Source organism: Pelodiscus sinensis, chromosome 32 (genome assembly GCF_052426305.1).
Source record: "Pelodiscus sinensis isolate ZL-2025 chromosome 32, ASM5242630v1, whole genome shotgun sequence".
Classification (NCBI taxonomy): domain Eukaryota; kingdom Metazoa; phylum Chordata; order Testudines; family Trionychidae; genus Pelodiscus; species Pelodiscus sinensis.
The window spans coordinates 3,050,001-3,066,283 of record NC_143083.1 but is presented as its reverse complement, the minus strand read 5'-3'; positions in this window follow the sequence as shown (position 1 = coordinate 3,066,283).

Here is a 16,283-nt window from a genome sequence, read left to right as displayed (position 1 = left end):
TGGAAAGGGATAACAAGTGGAGTTCCTCAAGGGTCTGTTTTGGGACCCGTACTGTTCAATATCTTCATCAATGACTTAGATATTGGGATAGAGAGTACGCTTATTAAGTTTGCAGATGATACCAAACTGGGTGGGGTTGCAACTTCTTTGGAGGATAGGGACATAATTCAAAATGACCTTAGCAAGTTAGAGAAATGGTCAGAGGTAAACAGGATGAGGTTTAATAAAGAGAAATGCAAAGTGCTCCACTTAGGAAGGAACAATCAGTTCCATACATACAAGATGGGAAGCGACTGTCTAGGAAGGAGCGTGGCGGAAAGGGATCTAGGGGTCATAGTGGACCACAAGTTGAATATGAGTCAACAGTGTGATGCTGTTGCAAAAAAAGCAAATATGATTCTAGGTTGTATCAACAGGTGTGTTGTAAGCAAAAGTCGTGAAGTCATTCTGCCGCTCTACTCTGCACTAGTTAGGCCTCAGCTGGAGTACTGTGTCCAGTTCTGGGCGCCACATTTCAAGAAAGATGTGGAGAAATTGGAAAGGGTACAGAGAAGAGCGACAAGAATGATTAAAGGTCTAGAGAACATGACCTATGAAGCCAGGCTTCATGAACTGGGCTTGTTTAGTTTGGAAAAAAGAAGATTAAGGGGGACATGATAGCGGTTTTCAAATATCTAAAAGGGTGTCACAAGGAGGAAGGAGAAAATTTGTTCCTCTTGGTTTCTGAGGACAGGACAAGGAGTAATGGGCTTAAAGTGCAGCAGGGGAGGTTTAGATTGGACATTAGGAAAAAATTCCTAACTGTCAGGGTGGTCAAATATTGGAATAAATTGCCAAGGGAGGTGGTGGAATCTCCCTCTCTGGAGATATTTAAGAACAGGTTAGATAGACATCTGTCAGGGATGGTGTAGACGGAGCTTGGTCCTGCCTTGAGGGCAGGGGGCTGGACTCGATGACCTCTTGAGGTCCCTTCCAGTCCTAGGATTCTATGATTCTAGGGCCAGCCAAGGCTCTCCTGGCTAGGGGCTGGAGGCAAAGCCCTGGGTTGGAGGCGGACCTTGATGCAGCCTAGGTAAGCAGGGCAGTGGAGACAACCCCGATGCCTATGATGAGCAACCCCAAACAGACTGTAACTGGCCCTGCGAGGGGCTATATGAGGACAGTCAGGGGGCACTGGGGGCGTGCACCCCCTGACAGGGTGAAACTTACATTTCTTACAGGTACTGTCCTATCACAGCCCAGGTCCCTCCCAGCTCTTCAAATGGCTCCTTGCTGGCTTTTGCCACATCTCAGCCAGCTCTTGCTGGAGTTGCACACCCACTTACTGTCTGCTCTGCTCTCCAGTGCTTTCTTACTGTGGGCACGGGAGGAGCAATGACTCATTAGAACCAAGGAGCCGCCTGCATGGGAGCTAGCAGAGACGTGGCGATCTAACACTGCACGGGGCCTGGGCAAGGCCACTGGGAGCATGTATTAAGGGAGTGGATTAAAACAGGAGGGAAGTGTGGCCACCCCATCCAGCAGCAAAACTCATTGATGGGCAAAGATTGTTGCCTGGGCACAAGAGAGCTGACCGGCACATGGCCTGGCCACGGTGGAGGATGGGGGATATGCAGGGAATGAAGGAGGGGACTTGGTCTAGTGGTTGTAAAGAGCAGGAAGTTTGTAGACGTGGGTCTCTGCATGAGCAGCTCTGGGCAAATCACTTCACCAAGCTTCTGTTTTCGTCATTGGTAAAAATGGAGACAATCCTTCAGGGATTTGAAAGCGCCAATGTCCAGATCTCAGCCCCTCTGAACTAACAAACGAGTCACAGAACCCTTCCTTGGTAGTGGTGGTCCCAAAGCAGATCTGCCTCTCACACGTTTCTCTCTTTGGAACCGTCTCCATCCGAAATCTTGCCTCCAAACGTCTCGAAACTTCAGAGGGTGAGCACGTGCTCTGGATCCAGATGTGATGGCTCAAATAAAAATCCTTTCCTATCTGCCTTCCAGCTTCCCACCAAGGCTGGGAGGATTAATTAGATAATGTGTCTGCAAGTGCTTTGACAATGAAGCCAGAATGCTTCACCGGTCCAGAAGTTATCCAGCAAGGAATCATAGAACCATAGAGCTGGAAGAGACCTCAGAAGGTCATCAAGTCCAGCCCCCTGTCCTAGGCAGGACCAATCCCAACTAAATCAACCCAGCCAGGGCTTTGTCAAGCAGAGACTTAGAAATCTCAAGGGATGGAGACTCCACTACTTCCCTAAGTAACCCATTCCAGTGCTTCCCCACTCTCCTAGAGAAATAGATTTTCCTAATATCCAACCTGGACCTCTCCCACCACAACTTGAAACCATTGCTCCTTGTTCTGCCATCCATCACTACTGTGAACAGCCTCTCTCCATCCTCTTTGGAACCTCCCTTCAGGAAGTTGAAGGCTGCTATCAAATCCCCCCCTCACTCTTTGCTTCTGCAGACTAAACAGACCCAACTCCCTCAGCCTCTCCTCGTAGGTCATATGCTCCAGCCCCCTCATTATTTTGGTTGCCCTCCGCTGGATCCTCTCCAATGCATCCACATCCTTTTTGTAGTGGGGGGCCCAGAACTGGACACAATACTCAGGATGTGGCCTAACCAGAGCCTAATGAAGAGGAATAATCACATCTCTGGATCTGCTGGCAATGCTCCTCCTAATGAACCTAATATGCCATTAGCCTTCTTGGCTACAAGCGCACACTGTTGACTCAGATCCAGCTTCTCATCCACTGTAACCCCCAGGTCCTTTTCTGCAGAACTGCTACTTAGCTGGTTGGTCCCCAGCCTGTACCAATACTTGGGATTCTTCCGTCCCAAGTGCAGGACTCTGCACCTGTCCTTGTTGAACCTCATCAGATTTCTTGTGGCTCAATCCTCCAATTTGTCTAGGTCACTCTGGACCCTATCTTTGCCCTCGAGTGTATCTACCTCTCCCCCTAGCTTAGTGTCATCTGCAAACTTGCTGAGGGTGCAATCCATCCCCTCCTCCAGGTCATTAGTAAAGATATTGAACAAAACCAGTCCTAGAACCGAACCTTGGGGCACTCCACTAGAAACCGACCACCAACCTGACATCGAGCCGTTGATCACTACCCGTTGGGCCCAACAGTCTGGCCAGCTTTCTATCCATCTTACAGTCCATATATCCAATCCACATTCCCTTAACTTGCTGGCAAGAATATTGTGGGAGACCGTATCAAAAGCCTTGCTAAAGTCAAGGTATATCACATCCACTGACTTTCCCATGTCTACAGAGCCAGTTACCTCATCATAGAAGCCAATCAGATTGGTCAGGCATGACTTGCCCTTTGTGAATCCATGCTGACTATTCCTGATCACTTTCCCCTCTTCCAAGTGCCTCAAAATGGATGCCTTAAGCATTCTTTCCATGATTTTTCCAGGGACCGAGGTAAGACTGACCGGCCTATAGTTCCCTGGATCGTCCTTCTTCCCTTTTTTAAAGATGGGCTCTACATTTGCCTTTTTCCAATCATCCAGGATCTCTCCCGATCTTCACGATCGGAAGGAAGGTCGGAGTGTTATGTTAGGTACCGAACACCCCCTAATTCCATGGATGTAAAGTTCCACTGTGCAACAGGCCTCTAATATTTGTCTCAGAAGGAGCTGCCCATTCTGCAAGCTTGCAGGCTCTGGAGGGGTGTCTCATGACATAAGCTACTTGTTGCCATTCTCCATTCCCTCCTTGCCCCCAGGGTTCTGCATGATTTTGTGTTTCACCTCTGGCATGCTTTGAACAGTGAGGCAAGAGGCTCTGACTGCTGCAGAGGCAGCCAATACTTCTCAGCCAATAAAGTTATCTGAGGGTAATCATTAAGCCCTTGCTAGGAATGCAGCCCATGTTGAGAGAGCGAGAGAGACTGCCGCAAATGTCCTTTGCAGAAGGCGTACGACCTTGGGAAGGCATTTGCCACCAGAGACTCACGATCTTTTCAGAGTTCGGAATAGCACTCAGGTTCTCCAAACTTCAGCTGAACCTCCAGGGTGGGAACGAAGGTGAAGCACATGGCCTGGCCATGATGGAGGCATGAGATTTTGGAGCTTCCAGCCTCTAGCTCTGGCGGGAGAACTGCCTTTCTCACCATGGTTTGGACATTCCCTTTGCCCTTCCAGCTAGAAACAAGATGAGAGCGACATGTGGGAACCAAATTCAATTGGGCGAAGTCATCCTAAAAACAGGTTTTGAATTTGGGGTGAGGCTATAGGATTATTTCTGGCTAGTGCTGGGGAAAGGTGCTAACCTGGCAGCCATACAGAAAGTGGGGCCTTTCATTTCTCCCTGTTCCAACTTTTCTTCCTGCCACCCCACCACCATGCCCCTGCCCTGGAAAGAACCCTGGGGAAAGGGGTCTCCGTGACCCATCTCCTTCCTGCTGATGCTGCCAGCTGAGATACTAATTAGTGCCAACAGTAGCTGTGAGGTTGATGGCTTGTTTCATGGGACTCTCAAAATCAGCAGCAGAGGGTCATGTCGGGGAATCACGGCTGACCCCAGCAAGAATCGAACTGGGATGGATACTGTATGAAAAATCCCTCTGCTCACCTCTCTGCAGCAAGGAGGAATGAGACTGACCCTTGGGCCAATCTGCGCTAGAAGAACATAAGAACATAAGAACGGCCGTACTGGGTCAGACCAAAGGTCCCAGTAGCCTGTCTGCCGACAGTGGCCAGCACCAGGTGTCCCAGAGAGGGTGGACTGAAGACAATGATCAAGCGATTTGTCTCCTGCCATCCCTCTAGAGCCTCTGACAAACAGAGGCCAAGGGCACCATTTTATCCCCTGGCTAATAGCCTTTTATGGACCTAACCTCCATGAAATCATCTAGCTTCTCTTTAAACTCTATTATAGTCCTAGCCTTCACAGCCTCCTCTGGCAAGGAGTTCCACAGGTTGACTACACGCTGTGTGAAAAAGAACTTTTTTTTATTAGTTTTAAACCTGCTAGAGCTTTGCCAGAGTAGCTAGACCCTTAGGCTTAGCCTACACTGCAGGGTTTTTTGTGCAAGAAGCCTTTTTCTGGAAGAGTTCTTGCTCCAAAACTTCTTGTGCAAAAGCGTGTCCAGACCTCAAAGCGCATCACAAAAGTGATGTGCTTTTGTGCAAGAGAGTGTCCACACTGCATGGACACTCTTGCGCAAGAAATAGGGTTTCTTGTGCAAAAACACCTGCCTTTTTGTGCAAGAGCTGTAGTGCAAAAAGGAGTTATTCCTCATGGGGAGAGAAATAACTCTACTGGCAGAAGCCCTCTGTTCTGTCGATTTTCTTGTGCAAAAACGTGCTTGAGGTGTGGATGCTCTGCCGGTTTTTGTGCAAAAACGGCTGGTTTTGCACAAAAACCTTGTAATGTAGACATAGCCTTCGTGGCAAACCTTCCTCATGCAGCTTCCCCACCCATCCACCAAGAAGTGCTTTTGCCACCGTCGCTTATACCAGTTTGGTGAGCAAACTGTGCCAAACCCGTAATAAACACCGTGGCTATGTCTACACTGCAGGCTTCTTGCGCAAGAACTGGTTTGCGGAAGAGTTCTTGTGCAAAAGGTCTTCCACAAAAGTGCATCCACACTGCCATGTTCTTTTGCACAAGAGATGTGCTTTTGCGCAAGAGCATTCATGGCAGTATAGACGCTCTCTTGTGCAAGAAAGCTCCGATGGCCATTTTAGCCATAGGGCTTTCTTGCGCAAGAAATTCATGTTGCCTGTCTACACTGGCTTCCTGTGGAAGAGCTCTTGCGCAAGAGGGCTTATTCCTCGTGGGGATTCCATCGATGGAGCCATGTCGTTTAGACACACCCTGACACTCTAGCATACACCGCTGCTCCTGGCCTCCCCCCTCTAGGCTGAACACAGACCACAGCGCCCCCACTTGGACCTGCTCCAAAGGCCAGGTGTGGACTAGCACATGGCTTAGGACCTGATGCTCCATTGTGCCTCAATTACTTTGGGTGTGTCCGCTCTGGTTGGCTGGCATCTCCCCACCCACTTGGCACTGGGGCAGATGGTGACACAAAATGGGGGGAAATGGAGACCCCCCCCCCTTTGTTTTCAGTCTGATCCCCGAAAAGAGAAACACTCAGTTTGATCCCTGAGAAGGGAAACGTTGGCTTGTGGTCGCTGCTGGCCCTAGAAGAGCAGGCACGGCAAAGCCCTTCTTCTGGGTATGGCTTGGCCCTGGCAGTATTTAAAACAGGGTTTTTTTAATCAGCAAGGAAGTAAATGAAAAAAGTTGGCTGTGCAGGAATTAGGCCTTTTGGCTGATAGTTGGGGAAACATTTGTCTCCATTGTCTGTAAATTAGGCTTCCACAGGAGAGTAATCAGACAGCTAATACAGCCACAAATGAAATCACCCATCATTAGCTATTCAAAATGAGAGGTCTGTAAAGGCTCGGCCCAATAAATCCTCATCCGCAGCCCGGGCAGGCCAGGAGCTGGGAAGAGCAGCAGTGGAGAGGGGAGGGAGTTTGTTTGGGTCTGGAAAGAGCCCCAGGGCTGGGCCCTCCAGGGAAACTTAGCAGCAGCCAAAGCTTGAGAACCGGGACTGGTCCACACTAGAAAATGGGATCGACCCCCCTGCATCAGCCAGGGTGTGAAAAGTCCACAGTCTGTGCAGTGTAGTTAAGCCAACCTACGTCTTTGCTGAGACAGCACCACCGAGCCCTGCCTCCAACCTGAGCCTGAACTTCTACCCCACAATTAAACAGCCCCTTAGCCAATGGCCTGTGAGCTCAAGTCCACCGACCTGGGCCAGCTGCAAGTTTTTCTTGCAGTGTAGACGTACCCATCGTGTCTACAGTGACGTGCTGGGGGTTGGGTTTGGCTGCTTCTCCAGACTTGAACTGGACAAATCTGCCTCTTTGCTAGGAAACGGCTTGTCGGGGGGTACGCCCCTAATGGGGGTTGCGGCCCCCTTCTACGGGCCCTGGTCTTGGTCCAGACCCTTCTCTCAGGGCATTTACCATACCCAAAGTCCCAAAAGTGTCGGCCCCTCTCTCAGGGCAAATATGGTATTCACAGAATTAACAACAAGTCCAGGCCCCTCTATCAGGGCATATATGGTCTTTGCAGCCTAGCTCTGGAAAAAGCCTCTCCTGGCCGGCACGTTTGCCCCAGTTGCAGAAAGGGCTGGTAGGGGGACCCGGGCCCTCCCTCTCCACCGGGTCCCAGCCCAGGGCCCTGTGGGCAGGGGTTCCTGCTCCTGCCTGCTCGGTGGGGAATCCAGCCGATACACACCAAGCGGAGTTTGCACGTCCTTGCCCTGGGCTGCTTCCTACCACTCTGGCTCGGGCTTCAGCTGCTGCAGGAACACCAGAGCTGCAGCCTGGACCCTCCTACTCTCAGGCTGCCTCCCCCCGTGCCATGCTCCCTCAGCCTTTATATACTGGCTCTGCTGGGAGCATGCCCAGCAGGGCCGGAAGGGCGGGGCCCTCTCAGCCAGCTGGGCCTGGGGTACTCCCAGCCCTGCAGTGGGGGGCCTGCTCGCCCCGTCACACGGCTTCTTTCAGCTTTGCTCTTATTAAGCGACAGAGAGCGGGGGCCCCGTGTGCCAGGCGCTGTGTGGACACAGGCTGCCTCTCCGCGAGGAGCTGGGTACCTCCAGCCAAGCTGGGAATCACACCCGCAGCTCCAAGTGCAGACAGAGCCTCCGAGTGAGAGACAGCCTCTTCCCCAAAGAGCTTACAGGGTAACCGGCCACAGGGCCGGAGAGGAAACAAAAGCACATCAGGACAAGGACACAGCCCGCTGTAGAGCCCCAGTTAGTCCCACGCCCGCTAGAGGGGTGCCAAGTGCTACCAGCTCCCAACAGGAGCATTTTTCATCCCTTGTGCACTGGCTGAGGCGAATCAGTCCTGTCCAGAGCCAAGAGACGGTCTGTTGCCCGCCCTCTGCAGTGTGGTGCTTTCACCTAGCACAGGGCCACTCAACTTTGAAAGCTCCAGGGGCCACACTGATACTCGCAGCACATGCTGAGGCCCACAACTTAAGTGTGGTTGCATATACATGCAAATATATAGGGCAATATATGCAAATAGCTTCTTTCACAGTGACGGGCATGAATACCAAAATTAAGGCAAGACGACACAACACTCAGGCCCCATTTAAGTCAGTTCTGCTGGTATTAATAAGATGCAATATTCACCCGATTTCCACCCATATGACAGCACTTTTAATGAGCAGTGAGAGTCCAGGAATGGAACTACTAAAACGCATCTCAACAGAAGATCATCCTATTGACTCCTCTTTTGTTTCAGCTCCCGGCCGCGTGTTGAGCCCTGTGTAAACCCAAACTGTTGCGGGCCGCAAACAAACGGGCCACGGGCCGCTGTGGCCCATGGGCCACGTATTGAGTAACCCCGATCTAGCGCTTTCCATGCTCAAGGCACATGCAAATTTCTCCTCCCAGCAGCTTTGGGAGAGACATGAGTATGGAAATGACTAGCAATGAGGTCAGTGTTCCTTGTGGTGTTTCATTTGCCTTTGGGGTCGCACAATGTCCACACGCTAGGGTGGCACATGGCTCAGCTCCATCACATCCCTCTTTTTATTCTTTTCCAGTTTCATAAGATGAGGGCGGGGGGGGGGGGAAGCAAACAAACACAGGCCTTTCCCCCCGACTTCCTGGCGAAGCCTTCTTATTGGGAAGTGTAGACGTAGGAGGGCCGGGTGTCTGGAGTCTATTCCCCACTCTGCTACTGACCTTGAGTTCGTCCCTTCCAGCTGCCTCTGTTCCCCTTCCCACCTTTCAGTCTGTCTTGTCTATTTAGAGTGGAAGCTATTTGAGGTAGGGACTGTCTCACGCAGAACCTAGCAAAGAGATCTCAGAGGCACCGGAGGGACTGGGAGAACCTGCATGGAGGAGACGAGAGTTCTTTGTTGCCCCGGAGCGTGTTAAATCCATACATTGAAGAGAAGAATAAATAAAAAATCAAACCTCGACTTCTGAAAAGCGCTTCTGTGGGGAGCTGCTTCCCTGAATCTTCCAGGCCCCGCCGCTGTCAATAAATCAATAGCTGATGCAGGCCGGCTGCAATCGGTTGCAGGAGAGCAGGCGCGTGATGGATGGACGGCGGAGAAGAGAATCCGAGCGATAGGGCAGAGGTGAGGCTCACCTTGAGCTTTATTGTTTGCCACCGAAGGACAGTGTAGCCCAGCAGCGTTAACCGACCCTCTGCCGATGGAAGGAATAGCAGTAGTGCTTCAGTCCACCCCAGCACCATTGACCGGGGACCATGCAGCACCTTCCCAATGCTTGGTCACTAGGGGCCGGTCTACACTGCAGAGACACCTTCATGCAAGGCGGTGCCCATGTTGACCTAGCTGTTTACACTGAAATGTTGCTCCCACTAACATATCTGCTCTGCTACACTGACTGTATAACTCCCCTTCCTGGAGCGGCGTGAGGTCTACATTGGCAGAGTGACATAGTTTTGACATGGCATTGCATTGCTCATGTTGACTGTTAAGGCTTTCAGGAGTCATCCCACAGTGCCCCACACTGACAAGACGATGGGCATAAGCACTCCTGGGGATGACGCGTACCACCGACACAGGGAACCAAGCGTAGACATGCTCAAGTGATGCAATTACTGAGGGGCTGTAGTCAACGAAAGTTAGGTCTGCTTAGTGTAGACATGGATCTTTGCTTGCTCTACTTCAAGGTAGATAGGAGCAATCTTCCTCATTCTGCTGGTAAACTGAGGCACAGAGGGGCTAAATGACTTGCCAAAGTCCCATAAGGTAGCAAGTGAGCTGGGAATAAAACCCAGAGATCCAAGCACTCGGTCTCCTTGCTCTAACTTCTAGACCATACTGTCCTCCCAAAGCCAGGCACAGAATCTGGTTGTCTTATGCAGCTCCTGGTAGCTGCTGTGCAGGTGGAGATGGGTTTGAGGGTAACTAGGATTTTTTAACCATTAGAGAGGATGGTTTCCTGGTTTTCAAAACCCAATGGTTGTGTCTAGACTGGCCAGTTTTTCCAGAAAATCAGCTGCTTTTCTGGAAAAACTTGCCAGCTGTCTACACTGGCCACTTGAATTTCCGCAAAAGCACTGACTTCCTACTGTAAGAAATCAATGCTTCTTGCAGAAATACTAACCTGTCCTGTTCAGGCAAAAGTCCTTTTGCGCAAAGCTTTTGCGCAAAAGGGCCAGTGTAGACAGCTCAGATTTGTTTTCTGCAAAGAAAGCCCCGATTGCGAAAATGGCGATCGGAGCTTTTTTGCGGAAAAGCGCATCTAGATTGGCATGGACGCTTTTCCACAAAAAGTGCTTTTGTGGAAAAGTGTCCGTGCCAATCTAGACGCTCTGCTCCGAAAATGCTTTTAACGGAAAACTTTTCCATTAAAAGCATTTCCAGAAGATCATGCCAATCTAAACGCAGCCAATGCGTTTTGTGATACAAGAGGGAATGATTAGAACAGGGGATTGGGAGCCAGGACTTGGGTTTAGGACCATGTAAACCCGATGGAAGTTTTTGTTCGTTTGTTTGTTTGATCAGTCCAACTGGCTGAGGCATGTTGCCGCTCTACCCTGCACTAGTTAGGCCTCAGCTGGAGTACTGTGTCCAGTTCTGGGCACCACATTTCAAGAAAGATGTGGAGAAATTGGAAAGGGTACAGAGAAGAGCGACAAGAATGATTAAAGGTTTAGAGAACATGACCTATGAAGCCAGGCTGCATGAACTGGGCTTGTTTAGTTTGGAAAAAAGAAGATTAAGGGGGGACATGATAGCGGTTTTCAAATATCTAAAAGGGTGTCACAAGGAGGAAGGCGAAAATTTGTTCCTCTTGGTTTCTGAGGACAGGACAAGGAGTAATGGGCTTAAAGTGCAGCAGGGGAGGTTTAGATTGGACATTAGGAAAAAATTCCTAACTGTCAGGGTGGTCAAATATTGGAATAAATTGCCAAGGGAGGTGATGGAATCTCCCTCTCTGGAGATATTTAAGAACAGGTTAGATAGACATCTGTCAGGGATGGTGTAGACGGAGCTTGATCCTGCCTTGAGGGCGGGGGGCTGGACTCGATGACCTCTCGAGGTCCCTTCCAGTCCTATTATTCTATGATTCTATGTTGGGCATAAGCTGCGATCAGTCAAATCACTCAGCTGTAGATTAGAACCAAGTGTGGCAAGATTCAGCCCCACAGAAGAGTTTTCCAGAAAACTACCCAGGAACGCAAAGCAGGAAGAAAAGGGGGAAAACGACTTAGAGCCTGGTTTTCCAGGGGGATTGGCATCTCAAGAAAAGTCCCGAGCTTGCGTGGCACCTAACAACAAAATTTTGGGGCTAAAGTTTTCCCTGCTACAGACATTTACTAATTCCAATAGCATGTCTTTCTCTCTTCTTTAATGCAAAATCATTGCCAGAGAGACACAATCTGATTGCAGAATACTTTGGCACCACCACCATTGAGATGTACCACACTATAAATAACAGGTGAGCTCCCCCTACAGGCTCCGGGGAAAGTCGTCTGTGCACCAGCTGCTAATCCCAGACCTGAGTGTCCGTGCGCAGGAAAAGGATTGAACAAAAGGCAGGCCCCTGGGTTTCTGCAGCACTGGAAATCGAGCAATAGATCAGTTGTGGGGAAGGAGCTTTTTGCTTCTCTTGCCAACAAAAGGGCAAAAATTGATGGACAATTTTGTGTGACCTTGAGGTCCTGTCTAACCTCACATCCTCTTCGGGGCATGACTGTCCATGCAACGTGTGGACCTTGGGGGTCTCATCTTTCCCTCTCTGATGCCCTCTCACAGCTGGTGATGGAGCCGTCTTGGGTGCGTTCCAAGGCAATCCTGCAGAAGCGGGGCTTTAGGACAGGAAGTAGAAGGGGGCATCTCCCTAAAACGGGAGGGGGGGGGAGTTAAGAGAATTTGATTCCCATCTCCCTGTAGCAAAGGAGGAAGATGAAGGGAGACACTGCGATCCCGTATATCCTGTTGGAGGGACTGGCGGGGGCAGGCATGAAACCGCAGAGCCTGGTCATTTGCATGGGGAACGCAAACCAGGAGAGACCGAAAGTCCAGTCCAAAGGGGGATGCACAGAGTTCAACAAGGCAAAGCGGAAACTTATGGCAAAGTCTCGGGGCCAGTAGGTCACATGTGGCCCCCCAGGGTTCTGTGTGGGGCCTGCAAGACGCATTGTTGAGTGTTGCAGATGGCAGGGTTGCCAGATTCTGCTGGTTTCTGTCGACAGTTTTTTTTCCTACCGGTGTTACTAAAGTAGAGCCAGGGCACGTGCAGGGAGGTGCATGCTGATTGCACACAACACTGACTGTGGGAGCGGAGCACTCCCTCTGCAGCCAATCACAGCACTGCTATGGTTCAATTAATCCCTCCCCCCCTCGCGAATTCTAGGCACGCCAGCGCAGTGAGCAAAACTGCCTATCCCGGGAGCGTGACTTGGTACAACAATTTGACGGCCTGCTGAGATGAAGGAGGGACACTCATGCAGCCCACTCACTAGCCTCAGTTGCCCGGCACTGCCCTAGGCCACACAGCTGGCGCATGGGACCCACACTGCAGCCCCTCCCTGTCTGAGTACAACTGGGACCATGCACTTCTCCTCCACTCCAGCTGGCTGCACAGCATGGGCATATCTCTGCATCCAAAGCAGTGCCCTCATACCTCTGCTCTGGAAGGATGGGGTGAGTCCTCTAAAGCAGCAAGCCATGCCCCTACCCCTCCTTGGAGCCAAATCAGATCCAGCAGGCTCAGGAGTCTTCTGGGCTAGAATCCTGCACGAACTGGCCTCAAGTGGAACGATGGGAGAGGATTCTGCTACAAGGGTGATGGGTTTTGTCCTAGGACGTGCGTGGAGCTGCACAAATTTGCGTCTGGTGAATTGCAGGCCCGGTTCAGAACTCTTCCAAGGCATGAGCCAATTGTTTGACCGTTTGTGGGTTTCATCCGTCCAACCAGCTGATGAAATTCAATGATGAATCTTGGTGCATATGCTAAGATCAGTCACGTCACTCAGCTGTAGATTGGAACTGAGCAGGAAGAAAAGGGAATAACAGAATTAAGAGGCTGGTTCTTGTTTCCGCCCATTATAGGGTATGGGACCAAGCTGCACCATAGAGATCCTACATTCAAACTGCCCCAGAGGCAAGCGGGGACTGGGAGCTGCTCTTTCCAGCTCTGCCAGCGTGCCTTAGTCCCTCACTAGCAGCTGAAGCACGTAAGAGTCTGCTACCACCTTCAAGCTGAAGACACTGGGTCTCATGCAAAGCTGATTAAAATCAATAGAAAGACTCCCTTTTGGATCATGCCCTTGCTCCTTTGACTCAATGAACGCAGCCACACAGAGAGTAAAGGAAGTTACCTGCGCTCTTTTGAACCTTCTAGAACCGGGTAGACCTTTGGTGTTGCCATTCATATTTATGTATCGACTTGCTATACATCCCCCAGGACAAAGCGAGTCCACGCTCCCCCTCTCGTCCAATTCAGAACTTGGATTAGAACTGGTTGAAACTTTTTTGATGGAACATTTTTCCACTGACAAATGCGTTTTTGTCAGAATCAAACCTTTCCAGAGGCACATGTCAATTCCAACTCAATTTCATTTAGGGAAAAAAAAAATCAAAACTAAGCATTTCAATAATATCGGAATGGTCTGGTTTGACATTTTGGGGACAGAGGCTTTTGATTTCTCATTTCAAAACACACTTCCATGCTGAAATGTATCTTTTCAGCTATTTCTAAAGGGAATGATTTGAGTGAGCTGAAACAAATTTTCAAAACCTGAATTTCAGGAGAAATTTTGAAATTCAGCGTCTCATTCCAATATGGAATGAAAACATGTTTCACAATGTTGGCATTTGCTGTGGAATGGAAATTCCAATTTTCAATCCATTCTAGCCACGATACTTCCCCTAGTTTCCCTGGATGTGCTCCTATTTTTTGCTTATCCCATAAGGTTCCTTAGGCCTTGTCTCCACTTACCAGGAGATCCACACTGCGGAGATCGATCTCCCAGGAGTTGATTGAGTGGGTCTAGTAAGGACCTGCTCAATTGACTGCTGATCCCACTCCCATCCATCAGGTCATGAGGGGTAAGGGAAGTTGACAGGAGGGTTTCACCCGTCGACACCCTGCAGTGGGGTTGCTGTGGAAATTCAAACTTAGGCATATCGACTCCAGCTACGTTGTTCACATACTGGAGTTGAGTACCTTAGTTCGTCTTGGCCCCCTAGTGTAGACCTGGCCTTATTAAGCATCCAGGTGCAAAGAATGAGAAAGGACAGCTCCAGCCATGTGTTGAGAAGAAACTTTCACAGGACAATGGAGACGCTTCCCCATTCTTGTTCCCTTTTTCTGTTTAAACCCCAGACTCTGGCTTTCCCTTGACCTACGTGCCGCACACCTACAGATCCCACAGAGCTCTCCCCCTTGCAATTTCTTAGCCTGATTAACTGCAAGAAGTCCCATCTTCCCTGCCATTGTATAGACACATATGTAAGCTGGGGGGCTGTGGAACCCAATATGGTGTGTTTCCCCCAGACACTTCTTGGAAAGTAACTTCCCCAAATTAAAAGTCTCTTCCGAGCCCGAGTAGCCCCGGGGAGAGATGGAGGGAAAGGATTTTGCCCACTGCTGTGGTAACAGCACTCATCAATCATCCTGCTGCGGGAAGCAAAGCTGCTGATTTGTGTCTTTGTTTGCTCATTTGGTTCCTAGATGATTAGTTAAATCCCAGCTAAACACATGCATTGAGTCAGCCGCTGCTTTGGTGGGCACAGCAGTGTGCTATATCCCGGGGCAGGGTGGTGAGCTGAAATGGAGGAGGGGTATTTGGGAGCAGGTAAAGTTAGTGGTTAGCAGTATCTTTGTCTGAACTTACTCCCTTCTCTTTGGCCAGTGGGAGCAGTGTAGACCGTAGGGTTCGCTTGGATGGGTTTTTGCTCTATTCGTGCAGAGATCCCACACACAGACACAGAGAGTTCCAATGAGTAGGAGATTCTACAGTGTCCGTAAAGAAAGTGGCAAAACACACAAGAAAAACGCACTAGGTTGCCACCAACTTCCTGAGCGATCTTGGGTAAGTTAAAGCCAGAGTTTCAAGGGCTAAGCACCCACAGCTTGGAACACCTCCCCATGGCCAGACTTTCCAAAGGGCTCAGCTCCCCCAATGTCAGCAATCACCAGGTTTTCCAGAAAACTCGTTTGAAAATCTGCCCCATCCTTAGAGCTGGTTGAAAGTTGGGATTCTCTGTTCCAGGGGACAGACTGCCATTTCAAACATGTCTCTCCATTGCGCACTGGAGCGAAAATAGAACCCTTTGAAAATGTCCTGCCACATGACCAACAAAAGGTCTGGCTTGGCATTTTTGGAGTCAGCTTTCGAAACAAACTTCCGCTTCGGATTTTGAAATGCAGCGTCTCGTTCTAGTTTGGATTGATGAAATGGCATTTTCCAGTGGCAACACCTTCTGTCCAGCTCTACCCACTATTCCTCAGCACCACACTTCCCCAGGCAGGAAATGGGGAGTCATGACCCTTCTTTTCTCCCAGAATCTGCCTCTGTGGACTATAACCTCTTTTGGGCAGGGACTGCTTCTCTCTCTGTTTGCACATGACCGGCACCATGGGGCCTGGATCTCAGCACAGGCCTCTAGGTGCTACTTTCATGCAAATCATGACAAACAGGGCATTGCTGGTGTGGGGCCTATAGGAACAGATCTCTAATTAAGAGGCTGGCTACCATCCTGTTGACCAGGAAGTTCTGTAGAACCATCTCTGTTGGCTGAATAAAGCAGATCTATTGAATGTCTGTGAAGTGTGGACACCAAACTGTATGGCCATTGACTTCCCATGGAACCTGTGTGCCTCAGTCACTGGGCTGCTTGAGAGACCTCCGTCGGTGCACCGCCTGCTAGACCGCAGCTCTACGCAGCAGCCCTGGGGCCGCTCACATTGCAAACCCGCACCGCACTGCAAGCTGGGCGTGAACCTGCCCAGCGCCTTGCACTTGTCCCTATCCCACAAGCCCGGCAGATGGGGGCTTCCATTAGGGAGGGGCTTTGCAGCTTTAGGGTGCTGGCAGGGTGAGAGTCCCCATTTGCTAGCCCTGGTTCTGATCCCACACACACAGCTGCCCAAGGGGTAATGTGCCTCCCCGGCTAGGTGTTTGTTTGGACCCTGATGAAGGTTAGAGTAGCTTAACGGGCCTGCCCTGTTTTATGCCTGGCCCTATATACACCCAGCTCGCTCTCTGTCTGTGTCCTTGCACATCTATTGATCTATCCCCGTATTC